The sequence below is a fragment of the Cervus canadensis genome, chromosome 11 (assembly GCF_019320065.1).
Source record: "Cervus canadensis isolate Bull #8, Minnesota chromosome 11, ASM1932006v1, whole genome shotgun sequence".
In the NCBI taxonomy this organism is placed as follows: Eukaryota; Metazoa; Chordata; class Mammalia; order Artiodactyla; family Cervidae; genus Cervus; species Cervus canadensis.
In genome coordinates this window covers 35,058,283-35,075,420 of record NC_057396.1, presented here as the reverse complement: position 1 = coordinate 35,075,420, position 17,138 = coordinate 35,058,283, and the positions used below count along the sequence as shown (strand labels likewise).

Genomic DNA, 17,138 nt, shown 5'->3' with positions numbered 1-17,138 from the left:
AAGGATGCTCCAAAAATAACAGTGTATCATAAAAATATAATATTCTTACTCTTTCACGTCACTAGCATCTGCTCAAAGCAACCGGTATAGGAAAAAATGTAATGTTTTGTCTGTGATGTATGCATCAGTAGGAAGCAAAAGAGAATCAACCAAAAGAGAAAAAGAAGGGGAGCAAAGGAGGGGAAACAGAAGTAGCATTTAACTTATCAGCAATTACCAGACCCTCCTTTTATGTGCTTCTCCCTGCAAAAGTGTCCTGATGAAAGTCTCACTTTAACTAATGCTTACTGAGATGATCTTAAAAATTGCCACACTGTGGTTCAGCAAAAGCAAGAGCTCTAAAAGCACAGCAGACATTGGAGATAAAAATAAATGAATATCCGTTCTTGCACTTAAGGGGTCTACTCATTGTCAAGGAGGAGGCAAGACAAAAAAACAAGTACAATCTTTTCTTGACTCAAGGACACCGTCAATTGGAAGAGGCATCCTAATTAAAAGGATAATAATTTTTAATGTGTCTTAGAATGGAAAAGATACTACAGTTTCCAAGCAATAAGCCCTGGAGTAGGTTCAGCATAAGGAACTATAAGGGAGCACAGACGCCAGGTGAATATTCTACCATCTGACATTGCTATCTTTTACTGGGGGGCGTGGTATGAGCAGTTCCACAAATTCTTAAAATTTATACATCTTGCCAGGAACAGATTTATTTATAAAAGGCATAACGGACCTGTAAAGAAGCAGAGTATCTTTATTAATATTATAGCCAACATGAATAAACTATTATAGCCAACATGAATAAATTCATATTGACATTTTACTAAATTATGTGGGAAACAAAGTTTTGTTTTGTGGAAAACCAAAATTCACAGGTAATTTTTTCACCTAAGGAAAAAAGCCTTTTTATCAACTTAGAAGATGAGAACTTCACTGCTTTTTCTCTTGATCTTCTATAAAACAAATCATAATACAGCTTTTAGTGTACAAAGGGGGATAACCGTAAAATAAACTACACTACTGAAAGAGAATCAGGTGCTTTTCGGAGACAGCAGAAAGAACAGAACATCTTCATGATGTTTTTCCCCTTCAGTTAGGACTAAAACTGTATTTTAGGACAGGAAAACCCTGTTTTTGCAAACTCTTTTAAGGGCAACTCTAGAGAAGTAGTTGGTGAATGAAGCACTAGCCGAGTAAGTCCCATATGGATGTTTAATTCTTTTAACACTAGAGTGCCCAGGAATGGGTTTTCCCAGGTGGTGCTGATGGTAAAGACTCCGCCTGCCAATGTAGGAGACATGGGTTCGATCCCTGGGTCAGGAAGATCCCTTGGAGGACTGCACAGCAACACACTCCAGTATTCTTGCCTAGAGAATTCCATGGATAGAGGAGCCTGGCAGGCTACAGTCCTTAAGGTCGCAAAGAGTCGGACACAGCTGAAGCAACTTGGCACACCCAGCGATGAGATGGCACTTGTTCAATAGGTGCCCTAATGAGAGAAGCAAACCCTTCGCTCAGAGCAGGACTCCTGCTCCCAGCCAGGCAGGGCCCTCACACTCTGCATCTCCCCTGCTGGGGTCATCCCAGCAGAGAGCCCAAGCCTCAGCCAGGCCATGGAGCAGCTAAGAAAGAGATATTTCCACAGGAAGGCAGACAGTGTAACAATAACCCAAAGACAGGTTTTATTGATTCTTTCATTTTCCACTTTTGGGGCTATTCAAAAGTAACTATAAATTAGACTTTTAGAAAAATTAAGCTTCACACTTCCAACTACCTCGGGGAAACATGTCTGTACACTTTAAGTCAGAAAACCTCTATAGAGTTTACTATGTGCCAGGCACTAAGTGCTTCCATATATTAACTGAAACCTCACAAGAAGTCCATGAAGTAGGCAAGTACTCTCATTGTAATATAATGTAATGTACTGTACTGTAATGTCTCCACCTTACAGGTGGGGAAAAGGGGACAGAGGTTAAGTAACTTGCTCAAAGCCAGAGGACAGTCAGTGGTAGAGTGGAGATTGATTCCAAGCAGTCTGGCTCGATTCGATACCCCAAACCACTACATTACACTGAGAGCTACCTTTAGAAAACAAAATAAATGCATCGCCTCTATTTTGTCTATATTTATGGAATAAAATGTCCAGACCTCAAATGCTTCTCCCCACAGACCTCAGTCAACTCTTACACTGGCATAAGCTGGCAAACAGGCGAAGTTTTTCCTAGATACGTAAGCATGACTCGCATCGCAATTAACACAGATATAAACTATCCAGACTCCCTTTCTGCCTTCTAAGAAAGAGCACAGATAACTGCAAGCTTACCATACATAATGAAGGATTTCTCCTTCCTCTTCAAAGTATTACCAAACTATCTCATACCAACACTCAACAGATAAAAGGCCATGATCCTATCCAAAAGGCTTATGGTAGAGAGATGCAAATATCAGTTTTATTTTTCTGAGTGCAAAATTATTGAGTAAAACAATGAAACCTGAAGAATAAACGAGCAAAAAGAGATGTAAAAGAATCCAACATGACAAGATAAAAGGTGTTAGTTCCATTCAACCAATATTGTGAGAACTAACATCTCTCTTACCTGAAGGTGCTCAAAATAGTAAGCTATCAGCCCAAAAGAAAGAGCTCACTAAAGAAATGATAACAAAAATAAGACTATAAAAATATTAAACACCTCAATGTAATTATGTTATATATTTACAATGAACTAGTCATTGCGAAAATGTTTTAAAAAACAAGGAATGACAGCCCCCCGGCAAAAGTCACAATAAAGATCTTCCTGCACAGTTCAATTTGTTTATTTTAGTTGTAGCACTGCCCACCCGCCCCATCCCACAAGAAAGCCACATTCATTTGAGGTCATTTTACCTCTTGCTATTTCCTTTGCAGTGAGTCTGCAAAGTTGTGATGCATCGTGGTGATCTTACTCATTGAACAGAAAGCAACTGAGTGAAACACACAGGCAACTAAACCTCTGGCATCCTGTAAAACCACAAGAGAGCAAGAGCTTTTTTTCCCGTGTTCTAACAGATTTTTAAAAAGCTGTTTTCTTAAGTGGCAATATACCTAGAATGACTGCATGCTTATCAAGAGCCACATGCTCTCTACCAAAAGTCAGAAGTCAACTGACACTGAGACTGGAAATTAATCCAGTCAAAATCTTTTAATGAACTTTTAAGCAATTCTCACTTATTTACTTGCACATTTAGCTAATTTCAATCTGTAAATGAAAGTAGTAGAAAGTTTCTTTCTGCAGATCTTAGCCTTCAAAGTTAAGAGAGATTCCCCATTCCCCAGAGATTTCCCTTAATTAAAAAAAAAAAAATTTTTTTCCCCAGAAAAAGTTACACAAAAACATTAGATAACAATGACTTACGATAAAAGCACAGGGACAGAACTTTTCTAAAAGGCACTAAATATAATGTCAGTTTACATAAAACAACATGTAACAATTATAACATAAAATAGGAAAAGACTTTTCAAAAATGTGAGTTAATCTTCGTAGTAACTTAAGCAACTTAATGGTAAAAGATAAACTGACTGTAAACAAGTAAGTGTATATCAATACTTTAAATACATTCCCCATTAGGGAATGTCCATACTGTTTCTCCATCTACTAGCATGACTAACAGAGAAGATTCTAGATTTTCTCATTAATTCCCTTCTTGGAAGGGTGCTGGGCGCAGCTGGAAACTATGCAAGCGTGGCACTGGAGTCCCTCATTCTTTACACTGACACTCTGAGGAACGATCAAAAGTATTAAAATATCTGAAATCCTGCTCAGGGTGTGGGTGGGGCCTAAATCTATCCTTTCTGCCCTGTCTTCTTCTTCTGCTAGTGCACATTTCAGAAACCAGGGGGAGCAGCAAAAGCAGAGGGCCATCAATCTGCTAAGAACTTAGCCCACCTATGACCACTTTGGCCTGGTTGGAGGGACTCCCCTTAATGAGAGGAGTCTCAGATTTAGCTCTCTTTCCACCCCTAGCATATTCCTAGCCAAAAGTTTAGCATCTAATGGAAACTCTGACTTGTTCCTGAAATTCTGCATTTCCTATGTTTTCCTGTCAATAAATGCTCCCTTCTCTCACTTGAGCTCACTCTTGATTGGGGATACAGCAATTACGAGCTTCCCAGGTGGCTCAGCAGGTGAAGAACCTGCCTGCCAATGCAGGAGACTCAGGAGACACTGGTTCGACCCCTGGATGGGGAAGATCCCCTGGAGAAGGAAATGGCAACCCACTCCAGTATTCCAGCCTGAAAAATTCCATGGACAGAGGAGCCTGGCAGGCTACAGTCCACAGGGTCACAAAGAATCGGACCAGAGTGAAGCAACTGAGCTTCACTCACTTGTTTGCGGATACAGTAATTAGGAAGCATCAATAATTGTAGGACCAATAGAGGAGGAAAATTAAGAAACAAAATAACCTTGTCACACATACACAAATAAGCCAAGCCCAGAAGTTGTAAAAGCAAGGAGCAGGTAATTCCTGTATTACACAAATTCTTCAAGAGAACAGCAAAATAGGAGATACTTATCAACTCATGAGGCCATGATACCAAAAGAGGACAGAGACATTAAGAAAAATGAAAATTATAGGCCAACTTCACTAAAAAGTCATAGATGCAAAAAAATTAAAAACCCATTAACAAAATGTTAGCAAACAGAATCCAATAGAATCCAACAAACAAGAATATACATTATGACTGACGTATCCCAAGAATCCAGGAATACAAGGATACACAGACCTTTTGAAAAAAAGTACAAATACAATTCACATGAACAGACTAAAGGAAAAACAATATGACTGTAAGAAACAAAAGCATGAGAAAATGACATATTTATCTTAAAAAATTCATAAAATGGGAGACTGGGGGGAACCTAAAACCTATCACAAAGAACAATTTTTTAAACAACCAAACTCTAAAATCAAGAATAAGAATGTCCACTACTGTGAAGGTATCTTAAAAAAAACTAAAATTAGGGAATTTCCAGGTGGTCTAGTGGTTAAGACTTGGCACTTTCACTGTCGGGGCTCAGGTTCAATCCCTGGTCAGGGAACTAAGATAGATCCCACAAGCCACAGGGCATGATTTAAAAAAAAAAAGCCCAAAAGTAAAACTACCATGCGACACATCAATTCTACTTCTGGGTATATACCCAAAAAAAGCAAACACACTAATTCAAAAAGATGCATACACCCCAACGTTCACAGTAGCATTATTTACACTTGCCAAGATACGGAAACAACCCAAGTGTCCATCCACAGATAAGCGGAGAAAGAAGGTGCAGTGCACACAGACAACAGAACACTACACAGCCTTAAAAACGAATGGAATTGTGCCATGTGAAGTAACACAGATGGACTTGGAGGGTATTATGCCGAGTGAAATAAGTCAAATAACGACAAGTAAGTCAAATAATGACAAATACTGCATGATCACTTACATGTGGAATCTAAAAAATAAAACAAATAAGTATAATAAAAAAAGAAGCAGGGGGACCTTCCCAGGAGGTCCAGCAGTTAAGACTCTGAGCTGCCCCTGCAGGGGGCACAGGTTCAACTAGGGATCTAGGGGAACTAGGGAACTGGGAAACTAGGATCCTGCATGCCACACGGTGTGGCTGAAAACAAAAGCAGCAGCAGATTCATAATACAGAGAACAAACTAGCAGTTACCAGTGGGGAGAAGAATACACAGAAAAACTATACAAAAAAGATCTTAATGACCCAGATAACCACGATGGTGTGATCATTCACCTAGAACCAGACATCCTGGAGTGCAAAGTCAAGTGGGTCTTAGGAAGCATCACTACGAACAAAGTTGGTGGAGGTAATGGAATTCCAGCTGAGCTATTTCAAAACCTAAGAGATGATGCTGTGAAAGTGCTGCCTACAATATGCCAGCAAATTTGGAAAATTTAGCAGTGGCCACAGAACTGGAAGGTCAGTTTTCATTCCAATCCCAAAGAAAGACAATGCCAAAGAATGTTCAAACTACCACACAACTGCACTCATTTCACACAACAGCAAAGTAATGCTCAAAATTCTCCAAGCTAGGCTTCAACAGAACTTCCAGATGTTCAAGCTGGATTTAGAAAAGGCAGAAGAACCAGAAATCAAATAGCCAACATCCGTTGGATCATAGAAAAAGCAAGAGAATTCCAGAAAAACATCTACTTCTGCTTCATTGACTATGCTAAAGCCTTTGACTGTGTGGATCACAACAAACTGTGGAAAATTCTTAAAGAGATGGGAATACCAGACCACCTGACCTGCCTCCTGAGAAACCTGTACGCAGGTCAAGAAGCAACTGTTAGAACTGGACGTGGAACAATGGACTGCCTCCAAATTGGGAAAGGAGTACATACATCAAGGTTGTATATTGTCACCCTGCTTATTTAACTTATATGCAGAGAACATCATGTGAAATGCCAGGCTGGGTGAAGCACAAGCTAGAATAGAGACTGCCAGGAGAAACATCGATAAACCTCAGGTATGCAGATGACACCACCCTTATGGCAGAAAGTGAAGAGGAACTAAAGAGCTTTTTGACAAAGGTGAAAGAGGAGAGTGAAAAGCTAGCTTAAAACTCAACGTTCAAAAAACTAAGATCATGGCATCCAGTCCCATCACTTCATGGCAAATAGACGGGGAAACAATGGAAACAGTGTTGGACTTTATTTTCTTGGGCTCCAAAATCACTGCAGATGGTGACTGCCCCCACGAAATCAAGACACTTGCTCCTTGGAAGAAAAGCTATGACGAACCTAGACAGCATATTAAAAAGCAGAGACATTACTTTATCAACAAAGGTCAGTCTAATCAAAGCTACGGTTTTTCCAGTAGTCATGTATGGATGTGAGAGTTGAACCATAAAGAAGGTTGAGCACCAAAGAATTGATGCTTTGGAACTGTGGTGTTGGAGAATGCCCTTGAGAGTCCCTTGGACTGCAAGGAGGTCAAACCAGTCAATCCTAAAGGAAATCAATCCTGAATATTTTTGGAAGGACTGAGGCTGAAGCTCCAATACTTTAGCCACCTGATATGGAACGCCAATTCCTTAGAAAAGACCCTGATGCTGGGAAAGATTGAAGGCAGGAGGAGAAAGGGACAAGAGAAGACAAGATGGTTGGGTAGCATCACCGACTCAACGGACATGAGCTTAAGCAAGCTCCGGGAGATGGTGAAGGACAGGGAAGCCTGGCGTGCTGCAGTCCATGGGGTTACAAAGAATCAGACACGACTGAGGGGCTGAAAAACAACAAACGGGGAGAAGAAATGAGGCAATATAGGGGTGGGGTTAAGAGGTACAAACTATTATGTATAAAATAAGCTAAATGGATATACTGTACAACACATACAGCCAACATTTAAAATAAGGGGAATATAACCTTTTGATTGCAAATCACTATGCTGTACACCTTAACTCATTAATATTGCACAATAACTATATTGCAATTTAAAAAAAAGAATGTCCGCTGTTACTACATTATATTGGAGATTGTAACAAATGCAATAAATCAAGAAAACAAAATAATATAAGAACTAAAAATAGATTACAAAGACTTCCCTGGTGGTCCAGTGGTTAAGAATCTGCCTTTCAATGCAGGAGACATGGGTTCAATCCCTGGTTAGAGAATTAGGATCCCACATGTCACAGGACAACTAAGCTCACTTGCTGCAACCAGAGAAGTCTTTGCACCACAACTACTGAGCCTGCAAGCTCTAGAGCCCATACTCCACAACAAAAGAAGCCTATGCACCACAGTGAGAGAAAGACTGCATGCCATGAGAAGTCCACACATTACAGTGAGGACCCAGTGCAGGCAATAAAATAAATAAGTAAAATTTAAAAAAAAAAAAAAACACAACAGATTATAGTTAGAATAGTATCTCGAGTTTGCTGGAAAGACTGTCTCCTGTATTAAAATCCTCAGGTTTATATGAATAAAATTTTCCATTTCTTAAACACACATACACACACTACAGTTGACACCTGAACAACACAGGTTTGAACTGCACGGGTCCATTTATGTGTGAATATTTTTAATAGTAAATACTACAGTATTACATGATCCATGGTTGGTTGACAGAGAAACCACCTTTATGGAAGCCCTTTTTCACTATAAGTAGGGTTAGGCATCCCTAACATCTGCATCGTTCAACAGTCAACTATATTTCATGACACGATTATTCACAGAGAAAACCCTACAGAATATACAAAAAAATTATGGGAACTAGAGCTCTGCAAGGTATCTGCATACACAATTAAATATACACAAGTCACAGTCAAAAGTAAGTCATTTCTGTATACAAAGCATTAGAAAAAATCCAAATAGATGGTATCATTTACAATAGCAAATATATGATCAGTTCAGTTCAGTCGCTCAGTTGTGTCCAAATCTTTGCGACCCCATGGACTGCAACATGCCAGGTTTCCCTGTCCTTCACCAACTCCTGGAGCTTGCCCAAACTCAAGTCCATCGAGTCAGTGATGCCATCCAACCATCTTATCCTCTGTTGTCCCCTTCTCCTCCTGCCTTCAATCTTTTCCAGCATCAGGGTCTTTTCCAATGAGTCACAGTTCTTTGCATCATGTGGCCAAAGTATTGGAGCTTCAGCTTCAGCATCAGTCCTTCCAATGAATATTTAAGACTGATTTCCTTTAGGATTAAGTGGTTGGATCTACATGCAGTCCAAGAGACTCTCAAGAGTCTTCTCCAGCACCACAGTTCAAAAGCATCAATTCTTCAGCACTCAGCTTTCTTTATAGTCCAACTCTCACACACATACATGACTACTGGAAAAACCATAGCTTTGACTAGATGGACCTTTGTTGGCAAAGTAACATCTCTGCTTTTTAATACACTGTCTAGGTTGGTCATAGCTTTTCTTCCAAGGAACAAACGTCTTTTAATATGGCTGCAGTCACCATCTGCAGTGATTTTGGAGCCCAAAAAAATAAAGTCAGCCACTGTTTCCACTGTTTCCCCATCTATTTGCCATGAAGTGATGGGACTGGATGCCATGATCTTAGGTTTCTGAATGTTGAGTTTTAAACAAACTTTTTCACTCTCCTCTCACTTTCATCAAGAGGCTCTTTAGTTCCTCTTCACTTTCAGCCTTAACGGTGGTGTCATCTGTGTATCTGAGGTTATTGATATTTCTCCTGGCAATCTTGAGTCCAGCTTGTGTTTCATCCAGCCTGGCATTTCGCATGATATACTCTGCATACAAGTTAAATAATCAGGGTGACAATATACAGCCTTGACGTACTCCATTCCCAATTTGGTACCAGTCTGTTGTTCCATGTCTGGTTCTCACTGTTGCTTCTTGACCTGCATACAGGTTACTCAGGAGGCAGGTCAGGTGGTCTGGTATTTCCATGTCATTAAGAATTTTCCACAGTTTGTTGTGATCCACACAGTCAAAGGCTTTGGCATAGTCAATAAAGCAATGTTTTTCTGATATATGATATATTTTAACTGAGAATAAATGAGGAATATATGATAGCTGAGAATAAAGCTAACTGGGAATAAAGCTAATTAAAATATGTTCTAGATCTTCTTTATAGATCATGGAAACTATAAAGCTTTAAACAAAGGCCAAAAAGGAGGAGTGGGAGAGGGAGGGAGGGAGATACTTCTGAATGTAAAGGCACTCTATTATCACAGATAAAACCGTCAAAACGTAAAATTTCCCTTATCTCATACAATTTAAAATTTTTAAAAGCTTTCAGGTTTTTAATGGAACTTGCAAGCTAATCTAAAATTCTAAAATAAACAAGACAAATATCCAAGAAATTCTTTACAAGACTGATCTCTGTGAGAATTTTGTTCAGTGCTATTTTCCCAACACCTACACAGTTCCTGGCACACAGAAGTTGCCCAGTAAATATTTTTTCAATGAAACTTTCAAAAATAATTTTTTTTTTCAAAAATAATTTTATGTACTTATTTTCAGCTACACTGGGTCTTCGTCGCTGCACCTGGGCTTTCTCTAGTTGTGGTGAGCACAGGCTACTCTCTTGCGGTAAGCAGGCTTCTTCTCATTGCTGTGGCCTCTCCTGTTGTGGAGCACAAGCTCAAGAGTGCATGGGCTTCAGCAATCGCGGCACGTGGGCTCAGTATTGCAGCTCCTGGGCTCCAGAGCACAGACTAAATAGTTGTGTCACATGGGCTTAAATACTCTATGGCATGTGGGATCTTCCCAGATCAGGAATCAAACCCGTGTCTCTGGCACTAGGAGGTGGATTCTCTTACCACTAAGCCACCAGGGAAGCCCTCAATGAAATTTTTATTGAATGAACACAGCAGTGAAGCTTATCCTAACCATTCATGAAATTAAGATAGAGTGGAGGGACTTCCCTGGTATCCAGTGGTTAAACTATGCAATGCAGGGGACATAGGTTTCATCCCTCATCAGGAATGAAGATCTCAAGTGCTGAGGGGCACTGAAGCCCCACACCGCAACAAAAGATCACATGTGCTGCAACTAAGATGCACCACAGGCAAGTATTAATAAATAAACAGATAGAGTGGAACTGATGTGGGAATAAGGGGAAAAAAAACACAGAAGGCCAAAAAAAAAAAAAAAATCCACATATATGAACTTTGGTATTTAAAGAAGCAGAATAGCAGGTCATAGGTGAAGGTTAAAATAGTCAATAAATGATGCTGGAAAACTGCTTATGCACATGGGGAAAAGTGAAATTGGGAGGAAGAGATTATGTAAGACCCTTTATAAACTTATAAATCGTTGCTGTTGTTGCTCAGTCGCTAAATTGTGCCCAACTCTTTGTGACCCCAAGGACTGCATCACGCCAGGCTCCTTTGTCCTCCACTATCTCCAGGAGTTTGCTCAAATTCATGTTCATTGAGTAGGTAATACTATTTAACCATCTCATCCTCTGCTGCTTTCTTCTCTTCCTGCCTTCAAACCTTCCCAGCATCAGGGTTTTTTCCAGGCAGTTGGCTGTTCGCATCAGGCAGCCAAAGTATTGGAACTTCAGCATCAGTCCTTCCAATGAATATTCAGGGTTGACTTAGGATTGGCTGGTTTGATCTCCTTGCTGTTCAGTTCAGTTCAGTCGCTCAATCGTGTCTTTTGTGACCCCATGGACTGCAGCACGCCAGGCCTCCCTGTCCATCACCAACTCCCGGAGTTTACTCAAACTCATGCCCATTAAGTCAGTGATGCCATCCAACCATCTCATCCTCTGTCGTCCCCTTCTCGTCTCTCCTTCAATCTTTTGCAGCATCAGGGTCTTTTCAAATGAGTCAGCTCTTCACATCAGATGGCCAAAGTATTAGAGTTTCAGCTTCAACATCAGTCCTTCCAATGAACATGCAGGACTGATTTCCTTTAGGATGGACTGGTTAGATCTCCTTGCAGGCCAAGGGACTCTCAAGAGTCTCTTCCTGCACAATTTGAGAGCATCAGTTCTTCAGCACTCAGTCTTCTTTATGGTCCAACTCTCGTATCTGTACATGATTACTGGATAAAACCATAGCTTTGATTAGACGTACCTTTGTCTGCAAAGTGATTGACGTCTCTGCTTTTTAATATGCTGTCTAGGTTTGTCGTAGCTTTTCTTCCAAGGAGGAAGCATGCTTTAATTCTGTGGCTGCAGTTACTGTCTGCAGTGATTTTGGAGCCCAAGAAAATAAAATCCGTCACTGCTTCCACATTTTCCCCTTCTATTTGATATGAAGTGAATGGGACTAGATGCCAAGATCTTAGTGTTTCAATGATGAGTTTCAAGCCAGCTTTTTCACTCTCCTCTTTCACTTTCATCAAGAGGCTCTTTTGTTCCTCTTTAGTTTCTACCATTCGAGTAGTATCATCTGCACATCTGAGGTTGTTGATATTTCTCCTGGCAATCTTGATTCCAGCTTGTGATTCATCCAGTCCAGCATTTCACACGATGTACTCTGCACATAAGTTAAATTAAGTAGGGTGAGAAAACACAGCTTTGTTGTACTCCTTTCCCAATTTAGAACCAGTCAGATGTTCCATGTTCGGTTCTAACTGTTGCTTATTAACCACATATAGATTTCTCAGGAGACAGGTAAAGTGGTCTGGTATTCCCATCTCTTGAGTTTTCCACAGTGTGTTGTGATTCATACAGTCAAAGGCTTTAGCGTATTCAATGAAGCAGATGTTTTTCTGGAATCCCCTTGCTTTCTCTATGATCCAATGGATGTCGGAAATTTGATCTCTGGTTCCTCTGCCTTTTCTAAACCCAGCTGTACATCTGGAAGTTCTCAGTGCACAACACTGCTAAAGCCTAGCTTAAAGGATTCTGAGCACAACCTTGCTAGCATGTGAAATGAACTTAACTGTATGGTTGCATTAGCTCTAGAACCACCCTAGAAAAGTCTCACAAATTTTGACTTTCTAAATATATTTAGATGCTATTTTAATTGGGAAAATATATAGTACTTTGCCTGAACAGTAGTGCTTAGTAATATAAGTGCTTACTACATTATTAGCTATTACTACATCTGAGCCTTCAAACACCTTCTTGTGATGCCTTGCTTCAACTACTTCCTAGCTTTTATAGACTTGGAGAGGTTCTTGATATCTGAGCTTCATTTTACTCATCTACAAAATAAGCTTACACTAATACTTACCTAAGAGTTAACTGTTCTGGTAGAGCCTTTTTTTCTTTTTTTGATCCTTTCAGTTTTTATTTTGGAATGCCATTAATTTCTAGTACTGACACACTAAAAAATTTGAATCTTCAAATCCAAGAGTATGGTCTGCTTTTCTATTTACTGAGGCTTTCTATGTCAACTGTGGTCGCATTTTTAGGTCTCCTGATATATTTCCTCATTTTTTAAGTGTGTGGAAAAACTGTCTGTGTTTGCTATTATACAAAGGCATTCTTCTCCAAATATATGTTTGGCTTGTAAAATGCAATTTTTGCACAAAGTACCACTGTCCAATTATGAAATGGAGTGGGGGGTGGGGAAGAAGTAGCAATTGATCCCATTCTGAGGGAAGATGGAGTTCAGAATCTCATCAGGCGTCTCTCAACTACTTCCTCAAATTTAAGACCTCTGTCTGGGAATATAACAGGAAAGCATTAAGCAAAACATAGACATATTAGAATCTCTTCAAGATATTTTGATTTTCATTCCCTGAATAGCATTAAGTGACCTCACTCTCTCATGGCATGGAACATGAAAACAGCAGTGAAGGCTTCAACAGGATATGTGCAAATCTAAAAAGCTTGGGGCACACACCTAACGCTTTATTTTTCATAAAACCAGAAACAGTAACAATTTAAAACTACACATAACTAGATTACACAGCTTCTAACATGCTGCTGCCGAGGGGGTAAAAAGAGTGAAAGTGCTAGTCGCTCAGTCATATTCAACTCTGCGACCCCGTAGACCGTAGCCCGCCAGGCTCCTCTGTCCTTGGGATTCTCCAGGCAAGAATATTGGAGTGAGTAGCCGTCCCCTTCTCCAGGGGATCATCCCAACCCAGGGATCGAACCTGGGCCTCCTGCATTACAGGCAGATTCTTTACCATCTGAGCCACCAGGGAAGCTCAATACACTGCTTCTATTATATAATTTTTAACATTTTGCATACTGAATTTCTGTGCCAGGAACTATGCAACTGTTCATTATTTTACAAGACACTTTTAAGTAAAAAGTTATGGCACATGCTAGACTAAACTCAACTACACCAATTGTTGAGAGTGAAACTTATTTCAGGGAATATGTTTTCCAATTCTATTAAAGTTTTGAAAAAGACTGCAAATTATTCACAAAGTTTCACCAATTCTGAAATTTGTTCAGTAAGCCATGTGAAAGCTAAACAGTGGTAAGAAAAACAATTTTAAGGGGCAAAAGTTCTACTGTACCTTTACTCCAGCTGACATAACAAAATTAGGAGTTAACTGAATTTAGGACATAGTTTCCAATAAGGGGAAAACGTCTGTTCTCTACTGAGCTGCTGTGGGTGGAAGGGTGGGTACCCTTAGCAAACCAAGCAGCTGTAACTCATGTCATATCTTAAATCATTTATAAGTTAAAACAGAAAACAAACATTGTAAATATATTAAGAGTATGAGTTTGGCTGTGGAAAATAGGCATTCAATTGTTTAAAAAAAACTCATATAAAGCAGAGACAGCATAAAACAAGCCAAATTAAGTCAAAACAAGTGATGTTTTAAGACATAATACACATGCATGAATTTCATTAAAGAAGATATTACAGTTAAAATACCACAGGGTATACTCAAAGTGACATGAAAAAATAAAAATAACTGAGAGGGTGGTCAAACCTCAAAACAAGTGCTATAACCACCACCCAAAAATGCAAAATAAAGGAAGCTGTCTTGTTCAGAGTAAGAGGTGGTAAAACAGCCTTGTTCTATCTGCTAACTTTATTCCATTTGAGAGTGGGGATCAGTTCCAAGGCCTTCCTAAATATTCAAAAAGCAAATACAAATTGTCATTACTAACACTAGAAAGCCAAGTGATGTTGTGTTAGGTTTGGAAGCACTTTAATCTGTATTAGCAAAACTGCCTTTTAATTTGCACCAGTCAACTAAGAGCTAAGCAACCTAAGTTTGCATTGCCTGAATGTATACACACACTCACCCTAAAAGGACCCCAGAAGGACTGTGGGGATTGCAAAGCTAGGCGATTTCATGTGATTTCATTTGAAAGACAAGTTACCGGTCAAACTCAACTGAATTGTGACAATTCAACTTCATGCAACATAACCCAAACTACATGAATTTTCCCCTACTTAAGGAATCTCTAAATGCTTTAGAGAAAAAGAAAATACACAGTACATAGTCTTAATCTCTTCCAACCAACTCTTCAGAGATTCACACACATTCACAACCACAACTGAGAAGGAAAAAAATTCATGGATGAAAACTTTATTTACACTCCCTCCCCCAACACACAAACACACAACCAGCAGTAAAACTAGATGCTACTCCTTAAAAGCTTCTGTGAAATTAAAAAAAAGAAAAAAAAAAACACAACCCTACAACACAGGTCAAACACAGAAGTAAGGAAAGAAAAATACAAAGAGGCCAAACTGAGACCAAAATAACTGCAATAAACTTACGAGGCTTCCTTAAAAAAAGAAGAGGCTCCAAAAAAAGAAAAAAATAGAAGGCTAATAATAAAGGGGTAAGCAAAAAAAATGCAACAAATTTAGACAGCAGAAGAAAGATAAAAACATCAGTATTAAACATGGTAAAAATTATTTGGCAACAGCTATAGTGAGATTTTATAATATCATTAAGCTTAATGAAACAAAATTATTTACACACGTCAATGCAAGAATTATTAGAAACACGGGAAAAGTCTAGAAAAACAATTCAGCATATAATCAAAAGTACAGAGGACAGAAGATGTAAGTAAGATTAATGAAGTCTCAGTGTACATAAACCAAATTTTATACTTCAGAACAGAGGCAGGTTCACCACAAAATGAGTTAAGACTGGGCTTTGAGGTCCTTCGTTTATACAAACACCTCTTTTCTTATTCTAAACAAATATTCGCCTGCATACACAATTCTGTATTCTTTCTTAAAGAGGGTCCCCCAAATCATATAAGTAAGCTTCAGGCCCCTTCAACACTTGGATCTATCTCTGCACTACAGAAAATTCAAGTTCCAGGTCCCTAGCCACAAAGCCAAAAACAAAACAAAGTATAATTAAATCTATTGCATGCTCATGTTTTATAATCTGTTTTTACCTCCTATTTAATGACTACTTCCTCTTTGTTAAACAGTCTCCTAAAAATTAATTTTAATGGACATGGACCATTATTTGATCCATCTTTATTACTGATCATATAGGCTATTTCCAAAATCTTTTAAGTAGCCCTGTCACAAAACTTTGTATATAAATCTTTGTATCTCATAGCAAATTACTTCATCAGGAAAAATTTCTTGAAAATTAACTCCTGGGTCAAAGTTTATGACATTTAAGACTAATACAGTTTGCTGACTTACAATTTCAGTAGCAATGTGACAGTACGCATATCCTTGCTTCTTTAACGGGTTGCCATTGCCTTCTCCGTTTAACTTAGGTAACCATTTATTAACCTTTGTCAATGGATAATTTTAAAGTGGCATTTTTTTTTTTTTGGCTATTCAGTAAGGGATGACAATATAAAACATTGTATTTTGTTCAACTGTTTGCTGCTCACCTGTTGCCATTTTTCTTCAGAAACAAGAATTGTTTGTATCATCAGAAAATTTTCTTTTAAAATATGTAACTGTGAGATGTTTGAAATTAATTAATTCCACATTCTCAGGGCCATACGGGAAGCACCCCAAACCCCCACTGGATAATGTCAGAGAAGGCCAAGTAGGAAGCCAGAACTCTCATCCCCATGGACCAGTAATGAATCTTACTCCACAAAAGCATCACTGAAGATCATGAGGGGAGACTGGACTTCCACCCCCAGCCAGCAATAATAAGGAGTGTCTCCCCTCACCTCAGGTTGCAGTGGAACCTTGAAGAGGCAACTGGATGTCCACCTCCACCTCACAGCAGTAAGGCAGCACCCTCCGGCTCCCTTCTGCTAGGGCAGCCTCAAAGAGCCAGCCAACACTGACGTCTGACTAAGATCCAAAGCCTCAGAACAAAATATGGTCTGGTTTCAGCAGAAAATCCAAGGACGATCTCAAACTGAGTGACAAAAATGCAATCAACAGACACCGCCATCAAGACAACAGAGGCATTAGAATCATCTGACAAAGACATTAAAGTTGTCTGGATAAAAATGTTTCAACAATTACAAGCATGTTTGAAATACACAGGGAGGAAAAAAGAGTCTCAGCAAAAAAAATCAAAGTGTCAGCAAACAAATATGTTAAAAAGGACAAAATGGGAACTTAAAAGTGAAAAATATAATAATCAAAATAACCAGAGTGGAAGGATACAAATAATCAATTAATTGGAAGATAAGACTATGAAAATTATTCAATCTGAAAAACTAAGAGAAATAGGCTGAAAACAAATAAATAAATAAATGAAGGCTCAAGCTCCTGTGAGACTATAACAAAAGATCCAACAACATTCGTATTATCAGCATTTGGGAAGGAGAGGACAAAACAGCAAGGCTTCAAAGTACTT

General features: G+C 39.1%; 1 protein-coding gene and 1 non-coding gene across 2 annotated transcripts in view; both read right to left on the bottom strand.

The window, feature by feature from the left end:
* The window catches only part of RRAS2 (RAS related 2), an 80,519-nt gene that overhangs the window by 38,237 nt on the left and 25,144 nt on the right, over positions 1–17,138 (bottom strand). The gene's annotated exons all lie outside the window — the stretch shown is intronic.
* Positions 13,500–13,571, bottom strand: TRNAY-GUA. The gene has a single exon. It is a non-coding gene; the product is annotated as a tRNA-Tyr (tRNA).